Genomic DNA, 14,424 nt, shown 5'->3' on the forward strand with positions numbered 1-14,424 from the left:
TGCAGCCCAAATGGACCTGTGACAGAATAGGAACCACGCTGCCTTTGAGTTGGGAATTGTCTTTCTTTTTACCAATGCTCAGTGTAGCCATATCTTGAAGAGTGTTTTGTACCTTCAACATGTAAATCACAGTAGCCTTTCAAGAGACAGCCCAATTAGGCAGGAAGAGAATCAATATTAGCATTTGTTGATCCAATGCTTCCAGCTGAGAGCAGCCCAGCTGGTCAAACACCACAGGAAGTTGAGCCAGTGAGTGAGGATGAAGCAGCAAGGCATTTGCCTCCTGAAAATGCACATTAGACCCTGTCTCCATCCATCATTTTGAGATCCATCTTCTTTCCACTTAAAAAAAGCTTAGCAGAAGCAATTAAATACTATTACATTGAACATTTAGGGTGAAAAAGAACCCTACAGAAAGTTATGCCACCTGCTGAGATCTGATCTTTTTTACTGGTCATGGAGGGTGAAGCAATGAAAGAAGTTTGTCTTCTCTGGAAGGTAAACAAATTATTTGCCTTTTACAGCAGATGCTGCAAAGGTAAATATATATGCAGTTTTGCTTTCAGTTCTAAAACCTTTATATCTTATCAACAAATCAAGCAAGAAAATGTAACCTGGAAAATAACTTGGATGCATAGAATACAGCAATTTGTGGGCAAGTTCTTCTTTTGTAGGAATAAATCAGAGGTTGTTTTGCTGTTGCAGTACTGAATGCATGGGAAAAAATGAGAAGAAATCTTCTTGTAGTGAGTCAGCCCATCCACCATGTCCCTTTCTTTGCTCTTCAGGTAAGTAAAGTGTGTTTGCACACCTGACTAAATAGGAAGCTCTGATTTATTGACTTCATTGCTATCTGAATATATAGCACCATTAGAAGAGGAAACTAAGACAGTTATCAAAAGAAGAGCTATAATAAGACCAAGGAAGTTGCAGTGATATAAACAGGGCCATTTTCTTTAGCCTAGCAATTTTTGTGCTGTACTTAAAGGATGTGACACTATGGTTCAGTATCATTGCCAAATTGGAATGATTACGCCTGTGAATCACCCCTTTCAAAACATAATTCTTACTTACCTTGAAATGGAAAGAATGGAAAATCTAAACAAATAAAGGCATGTGGTTTCCTGGTGTTTGCCCCATAATATAAAGTGCATTGGTAAGCAAAGGCATGGCAAATTACAGGACCACAGAATTTAACCCTGAGTCAAATTTCAAACAGGTGTGGAGGGTGCAGTCTGCCAGCTGTAACCACTTAGGATGACAAACATTCCTAACAAAAGGCTTCCAAAATCACAACCTGATTAACAATTAACAATCCTATTAACAATTCTACCAATTTGCATGTTGTGGCATTCTACATGGATTACAAGCACATAGGCAGAAGATGAGGTAGTCACTGTGAGCAGGTTAGAGTATCTGCTCACTTTGTGCCAGGTATAGAAGGAAAAAAACCCCAAAAAACTACACAACAACAGCAGGGTTCATAAGAAATGAGACAGCAAGAAAGAAATAGCTTTATTGGAGGAGAAATAAAGAGAACTCCCTCTAAGTGTGAAATGCCTGGCAGCAATGTGTCCTGCACGCTGACACGTCTAATTCGGAAAGTTTAGGAAAATACAAATGAGTGAGAATCATTAGTATTAAATATTAGTTCCTAAGGCAACATGGAATAATGCTGATCTTTCAGAATTGCAGAGTATCAACTCAAATGCATTTCTAGTAATTATATATATTTTAGACATTAATTAGCCCATTCTAAATACATTTCTCCAATTAAACAGTCCTTAACATTTATTTAGCATAACCATCTCTGTTCCAAATTTGCCATGGTGTCCTCTATTTTGAGGAAGTTTCTATAGTGTCACTTCCATTTGGGCTCTGCAATAGCACAGCTTTATTTTAGTATCCACCCAGTCTCTATATTCCAATAGAGAAACCAAGCAGAGAGGAGCACCAATGCACTAAGGAAGGGGGAAATACTGTGCACATCTGCATTCTGCCAGATAACCCACAGCAGCAGCAACCTGTTCTTTCCCTCTGAGTTTGCAGTCAGGAAGAGCTCACAGACCAGCAGTTAACTTTATTCACAAATCAGCTGTATGAAGCCTCATTTATATTGCCTCAAATCAAAAGCACAACAGTCCCACTGCTGAAAATTTTGAGATTCAAAAATAAAACTAGTAATTGCCTTTTTCATTACTGCCACATGCTGGCTCAAGATACATGAGCAACATTAAACACATTAACAGCTCTTAGTCTGATTAACTTACTCAAGGCAACAAAACCTAAGGAGTTATGGCCACCATTCCTTCTAGGATAAAGCTAGAGTTTCAAAAGGGGACTTGAGAGCTCTATGTTAGATTGATATAGTTTGGGTCTGCTAGAGAATTAATCCTTTCATGCAATGTTAGTGCACAGACCAACCACTGAACAATTTCTTTTGCACAATAAAAGGATAAGACTGGATCGTTTCAATCCTCCAGTGTGACCCCTGGAATAAATTGTGCTATAAGACTTATGTATTCATCTTGTTTGAATTGGAGCATTTCCTTCCAAAAAGCATCCAGTTCAGATTTTAGAATGCCCAATAAGGGGAAATATATTACAATCTTTATTAAATCATTCCACTGGCAAATCACTCACACTGTTCAAGATGTGCCTGCTTCGAATCTAAACTGCCTAGTCTTAAATTTAATAGCATGGATCCCATTTTACCTCTTTCAGCCAGACAGGAGAGCTGCTGTTATCAAATCTATGCTGCACATAAGGGCAAGCTGCTCCTTTATCTTCTCTTTAATAAACTTTGCTGAATCCTGCTGCAGAGAAAGGTTTCCAAATCTCAGAGTTTCTCTCTTATACCTCCCCAGCTAAAAAACTTCCAGATCTGAATGTGGTATTCTGGTAACCATTGTACCATGGTAATTACAGCTTGAACAATTTCCTACTCCTTTGTTCAGGCAGGAAAGGAATCACCTTCATAATGTTGCACTGGGAGCTCCCTCAACCCCAGAGCCCTTTTCTGAGTCATTGCTTCCCAAAACAGCTTTCCCTCACAGAGAAACCCTTCCCTGTTCAGTTCCCAGCAGCACGGGTTTAGCTCCAGCCGTACCAAATAATGCCAGCCACGGGTTTATATACAAAATCACAAATGGGATGGGACTGCTGGGGAACATGTCTTGAGCTGTTTTATTTCCAGCATCAGACTCACGACATGGTTATGACAGCTGTGCAGCCCCAGCACATCAGCCCAGGCTGGGGGCACAGCCCACGCTGGGCTGGGCAGAAGCTGCTCAGCCATGCAGGCAGGGACACAACCATGCCACCAGACACTCACATGGCTGCAGGAAACACAATTCCCAGTCCTTCCCTCATGCTTTGGTGCAACCCCAGCAGAAGGGAAAGTTCAGAAGGCTCTCATGAGCACACAAGTGCAATTCAAACAATATTTAGTACCATTCTGGTACCTTATACAATGCTTCCTGAGCAGAATTGGTTGTCCTCACATTGTTGTTCTGATATGAGGTGATTTGGAATCTGCTGCAAAGCGTTTACTGAAGATAGAGCTGATAGAAATAGGTAACTCAAGCATGAGCTCAGCAAGCTTTTCCTCAATTACAATCTTAAAAATCTACTAGTTAATGAAAATGCATTTCTGCAAGTACGGGAAAAATGATGGGAGTGAGAAAAAGAATTTGGAAAGAAAATGCAGCATCTGCAGTAGAGACTGGTTGGCATTTGGCATTTTTGTTAATTACTTACTAAATCTCAATTTATTTCAGATTTAAATGTATTCTGCCTAATGAATCAGCACATAGTCCTGATATATTTATGAAATAGACAAATATCTAGTCCTTCCATTCAATTAAAGGCCAGTATATTTGTTATTATAGGTAAAGCTGCACTGCATGTTAATGTATTTATATGTAGTTTGGTGTACTAACTTTTATTTTAAAAAATAAGAGAAAAAAGATTTATTGTTGTTAAATATTTAGGAAGGATATGTAAAATGGGCTTAAGAAGTAATTGGAAATTTCTGCAGAATAAAAATGTCTGGAACATGAAGAGACTCTCAGTCTCCACTACCATTTAAATTAGCTTTTATGTATTCATTGTTTTGTAGATATCCACATCATGATTTTAAGACCTGACAAACACTGAGACATAAGCCACTCTTTATGAGTAATGGAAATCATTCTGTGGAAGAGAAATACTCCTCCAATAATCATTTTAATGGTCTTTAATTTCTTTAAGTATTGCTCCTGAGAGAAAATATTTTAAATATTTTAAAATATTTTAAATCCTTATTCTTTCAAATAATGTCCAGCTTTTACATATATAGTCTTGGGCTAAAACATAACAGGGATATACATATTTGTGAGTATTCCCTCTGAGGACAGAGGGTGATATCTACAGTAAACAGAACAGCTTGGCCTTGAAATGGTCACATAAAAATGTACATCAGGACATTCATCCTCCCACAAAAGAGCTCCAGCCTGCCAGGAGCTGTGCAGCTGCTGAGCAGCCCTGCACCAGCATGCTGCTCTCCAGGACACATCCCTCCATGGCACAGCACCATTCTGCCCCTCCTGTTTTCCTCAGTGCCAGGAGAAACAGAGGGGAACATTCAAGAGAGGCATCAGTCACTTTTCCCTGGTATAATAGCACAGGCAAAGATATAAACCCCATTGTGTCTGAGAGAGGTATTGACTGATGACTGCAGTCTGAACTTCAGATAAACTGTTGTTTAACCACACCAGAATTAAGAGCTTCCTCTACAGATCACTTTGCTGTTTTCCTTCCTTTCCCTGTCCTTCCATTTATATTTGGATTGTGTGGGGCATGCATCTTATCTTGTTTTACTTACACATGGCCAAGAACAAAGGCCTAGTATAAGCACCACAGATGTAGGCAAAAACACTCCACTCACATGTTCTGTTAAAAGGAGCTGTAATTATACTTCTGGGATACAGGAACACAGATACATAAATGTAAGTACCAAAACAGCAGAAGCCCTATTACCTTTAAACCATGAGATTTATATCAGCTTACATGGGAAGATCAAACTGGGGAAGATTTTTCTCATAACAGAAAGAGCTCCTTGAGAGTTCATGTTTAGGTCAAGAAATGGCACTTCTCTTGTTTGAGATATTTTTCCAGCTTAAGAATATTCACCCACTGGAGCACTTTACCTGGCAACATAATAGAGCCTGCATCTCCTGAAGCCCTTTATGTTCCTACCCACACACTTCAGAGGTATGCTAAGATCTCAGACAGAAGTTAGGAGATTGATGTGGAAATTACCAGACCAGTAATAACACCTTCATAGGTGTAATGCAAGAGGTTAAAATTGCCCAGCTTTCAGAAATGACTGACAGTGATTAGATTGCTCTGACTGCACCTCTATTGCAATGAAGTGATTTGCTGTTCTCTGGCTGAAGGAGTGCCCAACTCCCTGTACAACAGAATATCTTCAGCTATCAAACTGAATCAAAGGGGGTAAGAAAAGGTTCCATTTGGACAAGTCAGATTTTTCAGCTTAAAGAAAAACTCCAACATTTATTAGACCAGATTTCTCAAAAGAATAAATCTAGCTGACCCATAGATATCTCAGCTATTATCATTTCAGACAGGGTGCACTCCACCACTTAAGCATGTTTCAGATATCCTTCCAAATAGGCATTGCCTCTCAAGAATACAGGGAATTTCACTGAGTGTACACATTAGTAACATGCATGCATCTTAAACATTCTGCTGCCTTAACATTTATAATCCCTTTAAAATCTATTTCACTTTCATAGTTGTAGAAATATGTTAATAATTTAGCAGTAAAAATTCATGTTTTATCTGTGTATAGTAAAAGTTGCTTTGCCTCTGATTCCTCCTGCTTGCCTCTGTGAGATTGTTACTAGACTGTTCACTCCCTCGCTGCCTGTGTAGAATAATGAGTGTATAACAAGATTTCCCATAGAACAGGACCTTAGAGTGTAACCTCATGCTTTTAGGCCACACAACAGCCAAAACCACGTTATTTGGAACTCTCATTATGAATAAAAATTTTAAAAGTACTCCAAAAGATCTGTGTAGATTGTGCAGATTAACCTAGTAGAGAAGACTTGACAATTTTATTTTCTTCAGAAAAACAGATGTCATTGGCTTCTCAGTTTCATGAGCCATGCTGAAAACAGATTCAGGCAAAGAGATAAAAAATTTTATTCTTGTGAGGATGAGTTCCCAAAGAATAAGTTAATCCACAGAGAAACTACAAGTAGGACTGATCTGAAGGAAAAGCAAGAAAGTGCAAACGAAGACACTGGAAAACAGTGATGCTTCTTGCACTGAGCCTATAGCTCAGGGGAAACATTCACACAGGGGCATACCTTATTTTAGCCATTTTTGTACTTTTTCACACAGGCTGGTTGAAGAATGGAGAAAGTCTTCTTTTTTTAACTTTTTTTATTTCCTTTTAATAATACTTTTTTATTTCTTTGCTCTGCCTGGAAGCAAGACAGACATTCTACTGCAAATAAAAGGACATAAAAAAAATTTAAAAAGAGAGGTGAGATCTCAGATCAAGGTTAAAATAAATGAGGAGAGTGGAGTCAGTGGAAAGACCAGCCAAGTGATAACTGCAGATCAGCTCTAATGAGCAGAGATTTTTTCCTGCAGGGTATGAGTTGCTCTGTGAGTCAAAGGAATATTTTTAAGTGACAAATAAAATGCCACAGAGGAATTAATTGTTGCATTGTTAACTACTGATTAGTCATACATATCACAATATGTGTCTGAGTGATGTCATCTTTTAAACTCCCATCCCACATGAACATAATGGGGAGATAATTGCAAGAAGCTGGTTGGAATTAATCCAAGGGAAGAAGCAGGAAGCAGAAACTGCTGAAAAGCTTGTTTTAATCTTGAAAAGAGAAGTGTGATTCCAAATTTTCCAGGAGAAATCCTTCCCTGCCTCTCCATGGACTCGGACAAAGCAGAACTCATGTCTTTGTCCCCACATGCTTGTAAGCAAATATCAGACCTTTTTTCTTGTAAATCCTACCAAGAGTTGATCATACACATTGCTTTGTCTATACTCAGCTAGTCCTTGCCTAGATGAGATGCTTTTCAGGACAGATGCTTGAGAGTAGATTTAGGTACTTCCTCAGACAGTGAAAACCTAGTATGAAAACCCAGGTTTTTTAACTGCAGTCAATAAAGAACCCTTTTTCTAGACAAACGAAACACATTCCTGTTCATAAACTGAAGCGTGTAAATAGAAATATTTTTTTCTCCTTACTTAACCCTCACAGCAATCATGACCTCCTTATAAATCATTCACACTAACGGGCTGTAGAAAATAAACTTCTTAAATTAATGAAATCTGTGCTCTCTGTCCACTTCAATGTATCACAGGACTTGTTTTCTATCTACCACAGTGAGAGTATCAGATAGAAATAATTTCAGGTTGCTTTTTAAGGTTTTTGAGCCAATTGCCCTGGACTCTAAAGAACTTTCTGTGATGATTTTGAGGGTAATGTTTTGACAACTGTTTATGATGGATGATGTTGAATTGCAACAATTCAACACTGAAAACACTTCTCTTACCTGCCTCCGTTTCTGTGTAAATTAGCAAACAGCAATTTGGTAAAGGGGAAAGGCCAGGAGTCTTGGGTATGAGATCATGGGAGGTAGAGTGGCATTGGGAAGAAAGATGGTGATCCTGCAAGTTTCACAGTCCAACTGGTTCAAGGTTATTCATTATTTTATTTAGGTGTTCTTACTAATAGAAGATTAAAATCCTTCTGCAGTGAAACAATTCAATAAAAGAGGTTTAATGCTATGAGTAAAATGAATGAATTATGCATGTAACACTACTTGTCTCATACTAATCCTAGTGAGCTTATTACCTCTTAGGCTTTATTACTGGCTCTGGATAAGGGAATGAAGATTTAGAGAACTTAAACTTCCACCTGCACTAGAAATGAAGTAAATAATATAGCAGGATGGTAATTTTGGTATTTTTTTTAAATCAGTCAACTTCTATGCTACAAAGTCAAGGTGACTTTTGCCATTGCATTTGTTATGGTGGAAATATTAACAGACATCAGGCAGTCTATTACTCCCACATAAGAAACAACATCTGCAAAAAGAGTATTATAAGACCTTTCTTTCAGACTCATAGACAGGAACATGAGGCCCCAGATACAAAATACAGCTGGAAAGAATGGAAGAATGAGCTGGAGTGCAAAGTCTGACAAAAGCTGAGCTGGCTGGAAAAGTGACTCCCTTATTGTTCAGTGTTGTTTGGCAAAGCTAACAGGCACAGAGAAGAATGTAAGCTGCAAGCAAACAAAACTGTCAAAGGCATCATTCTGACTTGGAGCAAAGATGAAGAAAATAAAGTAGTTTGGAAACAATGAGGGAAGCAAATGCCCCCAACTCTCAAACCATCAGAATAAACCAGGACTTCACTGGAATAAACACACTTCACTCATGCCATCAAAATTTCTTTTACAAATAACTCTGCAAAGCTGTAAATATGCATTTAGGACCTTTTGCGAGCATTAACCATGTTCTTACTAAACCAGGCACTGACTCCAGACTTGTTCATCAAGTCATAAAGCTGATATTTATGCATTGAAAATTGTCATCATTAAGAAGTGTTGCAAAGGGCTGATTATCACACATTCCACTTGCAAGTAATAAAGCAGCATGCTGGCAATTCCACTCTCATATTTCCAAATGCCATATTAAAAAAGGCATAATAATGATTTGCCACAAATCTTGAAAAATATTCTTTTCCCTATAAATACTATTGAGACAGGCTATTTTCTTGCATATGTATTAATGCATTTAATTGAAAACCCAAGGCAGCTGTTACACTGCTATTCATTTTATTATAATCATAAAAATAATGGATGTTCAACACAGAGCTGAATACAGATTAATGCCAAAGCTATTTACTAATCCCTTTTCCCCTGATCATTCAAGAGACTAACCACAAATTTGAAAGGCCAGAAATACAGAAGGAGAGCATTTTGTAGCAAGTTTAGCAGGGTACAAATCACAGGCATTTTTTTATTTACTAGGGGCTAGAAATCTAGACAATGGAGAAAATAATGTCCCAAGCAACAGTCTGCAGCATAACCCACAGACACCATTTTGTCTGCTCCCTTTCTTCATTCAAGCACAGCTAGAAGAGGAACAGAGCTTAGCTCTGCCCCCTCCTATGTCCTGGGCAACTCAGAGCCTACACCTAATTCTAGATGAAGACTAGAACTTCTCTCACCTGTTCCTGGGGACAGGATGAAACCTTGGCAGCCTCCTTCCTTACACTCAAAAGTTATAGTGATGGTTTTAAACATAGATAAAACATAGAAAAATTAGTGTAGCATACCAAATCCACACAAAAACCAGGATCCATTTTAACACCAAATGAAAAGTCCAGTAGCTGTGGATAGAAAGAGTTACTCTTGACTTCCAGCAGCAGTAGTAAGCTCTGCATTCCAGAGACATCTCCTCCCCTGACACAGCTTCCATACATTTGGCACACAAAAGAAAAGCAAGAAAAGCCATTTCCCTCTGCACCTGTGGAGCAGCAACATTCAAAACCACCTACTCTGAAGAGAGACCCCAGGAGGGCTTTGGCATTGCATTTCAGTCAAAAAGGCAAGCTCCTGCATTCCAGTTTTAAAAAATTCTCTACAATACTACCTGCCTTTTCTAAATCTGTCCACATTTAAATTCAAACTTTGAGAGTTCAAAACACCTGGCAATTACAGATAAAACAATTCTTGAGACCAAAAGGAACCTACTGGGGAATCACACCTTGTTTGCTGGTGCTCCAGCAACCATTTCATACAGTCTGTCTTCATAAAGGTTAAAGTTCTGCCCTAAAATCAGCCTGGGTTTTGCCCCCATACTCTTCCTGTGTACTGTTCCATCTGTGTTAGAAATCCTCCTCAGTGTTTCCAGACTGAAGGCAGCTTGTGGCCACACCTGTATTCTTGGCAGTACAGTTGGTTGGCTTGAAAAACTCCTCTCTCCAAGACTCTTGTCACCCTAACAAATTCTTTTTAGCTGTACCAAAGAACACAGGATCTTCACTTTGATGTTTAAAGAGTCTCATAATCATTTTATTAGGCCTTTTTTCCAAATCTGTCCAATGCTGAAACAACAGAGGAAGGCTGCACTGAGCACAGGGTTGAAAATAAAAAAGTCACTATTGCTCTGGGTTGAAACATTACCTCCCAGTTTCTCCTGGTCTTCCTTCCTGTCATGCACAGCAGTCACCTTTTCCCAGCTGCAGCCCTCAGGCGGGTTAGTCATTGAATGAATGAATCAAGGTATTTCTCATGTAGCATCTCTAGTTAAGAACTTCCCTCAGTCCCTAAAATTTGAAGTCATGGCCTTTCATTTTAAACTGTTAAACTATTAAAATACTATTAATCAAGTTTTAAAGGCAGTCTTGTTGGACAGTATTCCACTATTCTTTTTTGTCATGTCATCTTTCCCAGTTTGTGTCCTCAGTAATGTCATTAACATAAGCCTATTTTTTGTGCCATGTTCTGGGGGTTTTTTTGCCTCTTTAAAAAAGAAATCATCCCCCGGGTCAATTCTTGAGAAAGTCTTCTGGTAAATTCACTAGCTCAATAGTTTGACAATTAGCACAGCTCAAGAAAAGAGCTGGTTCTCTCACAGGCAATGTATTATCTGCCTTGGAGCTCATGAGCCAAACCACCAATCTGAGCTTCATGAACCTTGCCCTTGCAGCAATTCACTCTAACCAAGAACCCTGCCAAGGAAATTGCACATTCAGTTGGTAGCACAGAATTCTAAAAGACAAGTATTGTTAAAGCTATATTCAGTTATCCTTGATATTGAAAGGTATTAGCTTGTTCTTTACCAAAGGAGAAAGCAGTTATAGCATATTTATCTAGAGCTTCACCTCAATTCACAATGCTCCTGTTCCTGGAAAGAGGTCATACTTGGAACTCCCTTTCTTTTCTGGTTTGCTTTGTAGATAATGAAAACATATCAACTGTGAAACAACATGCAGTTTTAGTTTGTTGACATAGAAAGACAAGGTTAACCTCCACTTTTGTAGTCCTACAATTAGGATTTTTTCACTACCAAATTTGTACACGCTAATGGCAAACACCCATTGGGCATTTCAGGTATTGTTACCAACAGAGCTGAGATTTATGTCATTCTTTGATTGGTTTCTGTATCTGATGGTTAAAAATTCAACATAGAGATGCATGAAAAAGGCTTACTGGTTTCAAAACTTAAGCTCAGCAAGTAAAATTATCTTTTAAAATACTCATTGGAAACAAAATCCACATTGTAAAAATAAGAATGTTTGGAAAGTATGTGTGAAGGATTTTAAAAGAAATTTCAATACTGTGATGTGAATGCCTGGAGACTGTGACTTGCAATGGATTTACCATGCTTGCTTTCCCATTTCAAGCCAGAGAGGGTTTATATATATAAAGTACAAATTTGTGCCTTTACTGGAAGAGCTGTCAAGTGAAAGGATTACACAAATCGTTGTCAGGGCATCTGTGTTACAAGCACAACTTGTAACTCTAAGTCTGTCATTAAAAGCTTTTTCCACTAAACTAAGAGGTCTCCTCCCTCACTGTTCACCACTGTCTCCCTGTTAAAAGCACAAAGTAAGGATTTGGGAAAACTTAAAAATAAGTTTTTCAATATTTTTCATAAGCAAAAACTTGCATTATTAGATATTGTGGTGAAATATGTTTCTTCAGCTAGAACTCATCTAAAATTCCTTATTTCCTTCATATAGTTAATTAATGCAGTTCATGCTAAAAAAATTACAATAAAATATTTTATTATTCATCCCAAAAGAAGGCAATAATTTCTATACTACATCCATGAGCCCACATTCCTATCAAACATTAGCAGAGCAAGAGAGCTCCTTGGCAAACATGCCAAGAGCCATAGCAGCAGTTCTGCTGACCAGGACCACTGGGGCCAAGTACCCAAACTCCACACTGATGCTGTCAGGGATTTACATTGAACTGCCTCTAGTCTGACCTGCCAGACTTCATTTCAGAGAAAAGCAGACATTTCTTTCTCCCTGATTTTCCTCCTCTTTCAAATACTGTAGTAAAATCAGTTTACAACAACTTGAAAATCTGCATTAGTTCTCAGGGGACTGGGAGAACCCCACAAAATAATGATTCAGGTACAAAACCAACAGCTATATTTCTCTGAAAAAGATCAGACATCACAATGGAGATTTAGGTAAAGAAAACTGAAAAAGCAACAGCTTTGTAAACCTCTCTGTTTACAAACAGCAGAAGAGGAGAGATAAAGACAATATCAATATATCAGGAGATTGCTTCTGTTCAGTCTACAGACTCTCTGTTGTTGTATTTAGACACTGTGTTCTATTTAATGACAGTGCATGTTGCAATAGGTGAAAAAATATATTTCTGTACATTTATTCAGTCTCAATCCATGTTAGTTGTTAGTGCCTCAATCTCACACATTAAAAATACCTTTTCTGAGGACAAAGTCTGTACTGCAGGCTGCATTCTTTTTATTCAAAGTTGTTATTATGTACAAATATCATCATGAAACATTGAGGATTTTCTCTTTGACTTCCAAGTCTTTACATTTGTTCATATTTTCATAAACCAAATCAGAGATACTTTAATGCATAACAACATCTAAATGCAAAATGCCTTACAAACATATTGAGTCAGAGAATTGGACAGGAAAACAATACTAAAGATCAATTTCAGATGAAGTTCTTATTGCTAGAGTTGAGTTCTGAAATTCATGGCAAAGATGCCTTTCTTTCAAAAAGAGAAAGAGTCAAGGCCCTGATTTCTAATTGTTCTGAAATATCTCCTGGCAAAAAAAAAAAAAACTTGCAATATATCATCTTACCACAATACTCAGACTTTGGAAGAGACATTCTCAGAACTCTTTTTGTCAAAAACAGTATTTAATTTGAAAAGTAGCAGAAGTTCTCTTTAAAATGCAGGAAGAAAAATCTAACAAAATACTACAAATTAGCTTAATTTTAACATTAATATTGCACTTTCAAATTCACAAAAACCAAGGTTTTAAAAGCTTTATATTACATTTATCTCCAAAAAAAGAGAGAAATTAGACAAATTGTGATGAAAATAATATAAAGAAATAAGAGTATATGCATTATTCAAATCTGAATAGCAGACGAGATTTTCCTAAATAGACTGATTATATTAATAGCTCTTTGAATAATAGCTCTTTGAATAGGGTTGCATAAAATCAGGTTTAACTGAAGCATAATTTGGCATATTAAAGGTGTCACAAAGGATGTATCTGTAATTTGCAAAATTTGTTCCTTTAAAAGTGTAAAATATTCATCGCTCATCATATTTTTTAAATGATGAGCTCAGAACTTTATGAACACCAGATTTCATTAAATCCCCTTGTTGCATCTAAAGACTACCTAAAGACTCTGCAAAAATAGAAAAAATAGAGCTGTGTTTTCCATTGTCTTGAACAGTAAGTCTGGAAGCAAAGGCACAAATTGCATCTGTCTGCCAGCGCTCTGCTGGCTCTGCACCAAATTGTAAAAGTAAGGAATCAGCCACTTGAGAACAGCATTTGGGCTGAGTTACTGTTCTGGGCCATTCCACCTCAGATTTGGAGTGGACTATTCACCAACATTCACCTCCAGGACACACTAACAAGATGTTCATAGTCCCACTCTGATCAGCACTTAAATAGAGCTGATGTCGTAGTATTAGTTTGTCTAACTAACCTGGGAGACTTTTGTAGTGACATTTGATGGCATTTTCACTGTACAAAGCATTACTGTCAATACTGATGAGATTTAAAGGCTGTATTTTATTAGTAAAACAACATTAATTTGCTACACAAATCATTAGAAAGAGACAGAAGTATTTATCATGCTTTATAAGGCAGTGTGATTTTCATGGGACAATTTATTCATATATGGCTGGAAAACGCAAATAATCTACCAAATTAGGCAGTGGTACCTGTCTTATGTGTTGGAAATATGCTTTAAGAACACAGAGAAAGTAGGATATATTGACATGCTTTACTGCAGTAAATGCTAGTAAAATTGCAATCACTATTTGAATCTTAGGCCTGAAATAAACTCCACAAAAATAGGCCACTGTGACAAGAGGCAGCTCTCTGTAGAATTATAGTTTCAGAGATTATTTTATCTTACTATTTTATCAGTGTAATTAGACAAATTATCCCCTGAGTATAAATTGATTGAACAACACTAATTTCTCAAAATAAAATGAATGGTCAAAACACAAGGGGTTATCTTCTACAGGCAGCATTTTGTGCATTATCCATAGTACTTCTCTTTTCTTAAAGGAATTCTTAATTTTAATATATTTTATAACCAGTGGCATGTTGGTAACTAACAGTAGT

General features: G+C 37.5%; 1 long non-coding RNA gene across 1 annotated transcript; it reads left to right on the forward strand.

The window, feature by feature from the left end:
• Window positions 1–235: 235 nt before the first annotated feature.
• LOC135305168 (uncharacterized) lies at window positions 236–8,531 on the forward strand. Its single transcript, XR_010366445.1, has 3 exons — window positions 236–498; window positions 706–788; window positions 8,166–8,531. It is a non-coding gene; the product is annotated as an uncharacterized LOC135305168 (long non-coding RNA).
• Window positions 8,532–14,424: the final 5,893 nt, after the last annotated feature.

Source organism: Passer domesticus, chromosome 7, assembly GCF_036417665.1.
Source record: "Passer domesticus isolate bPasDom1 chromosome 7, bPasDom1.hap1, whole genome shotgun sequence".
In the NCBI taxonomy this organism is placed as follows: Eukaryota; Metazoa; Chordata; class Aves; order Passeriformes; family Passeridae; genus Passer; species Passer domesticus.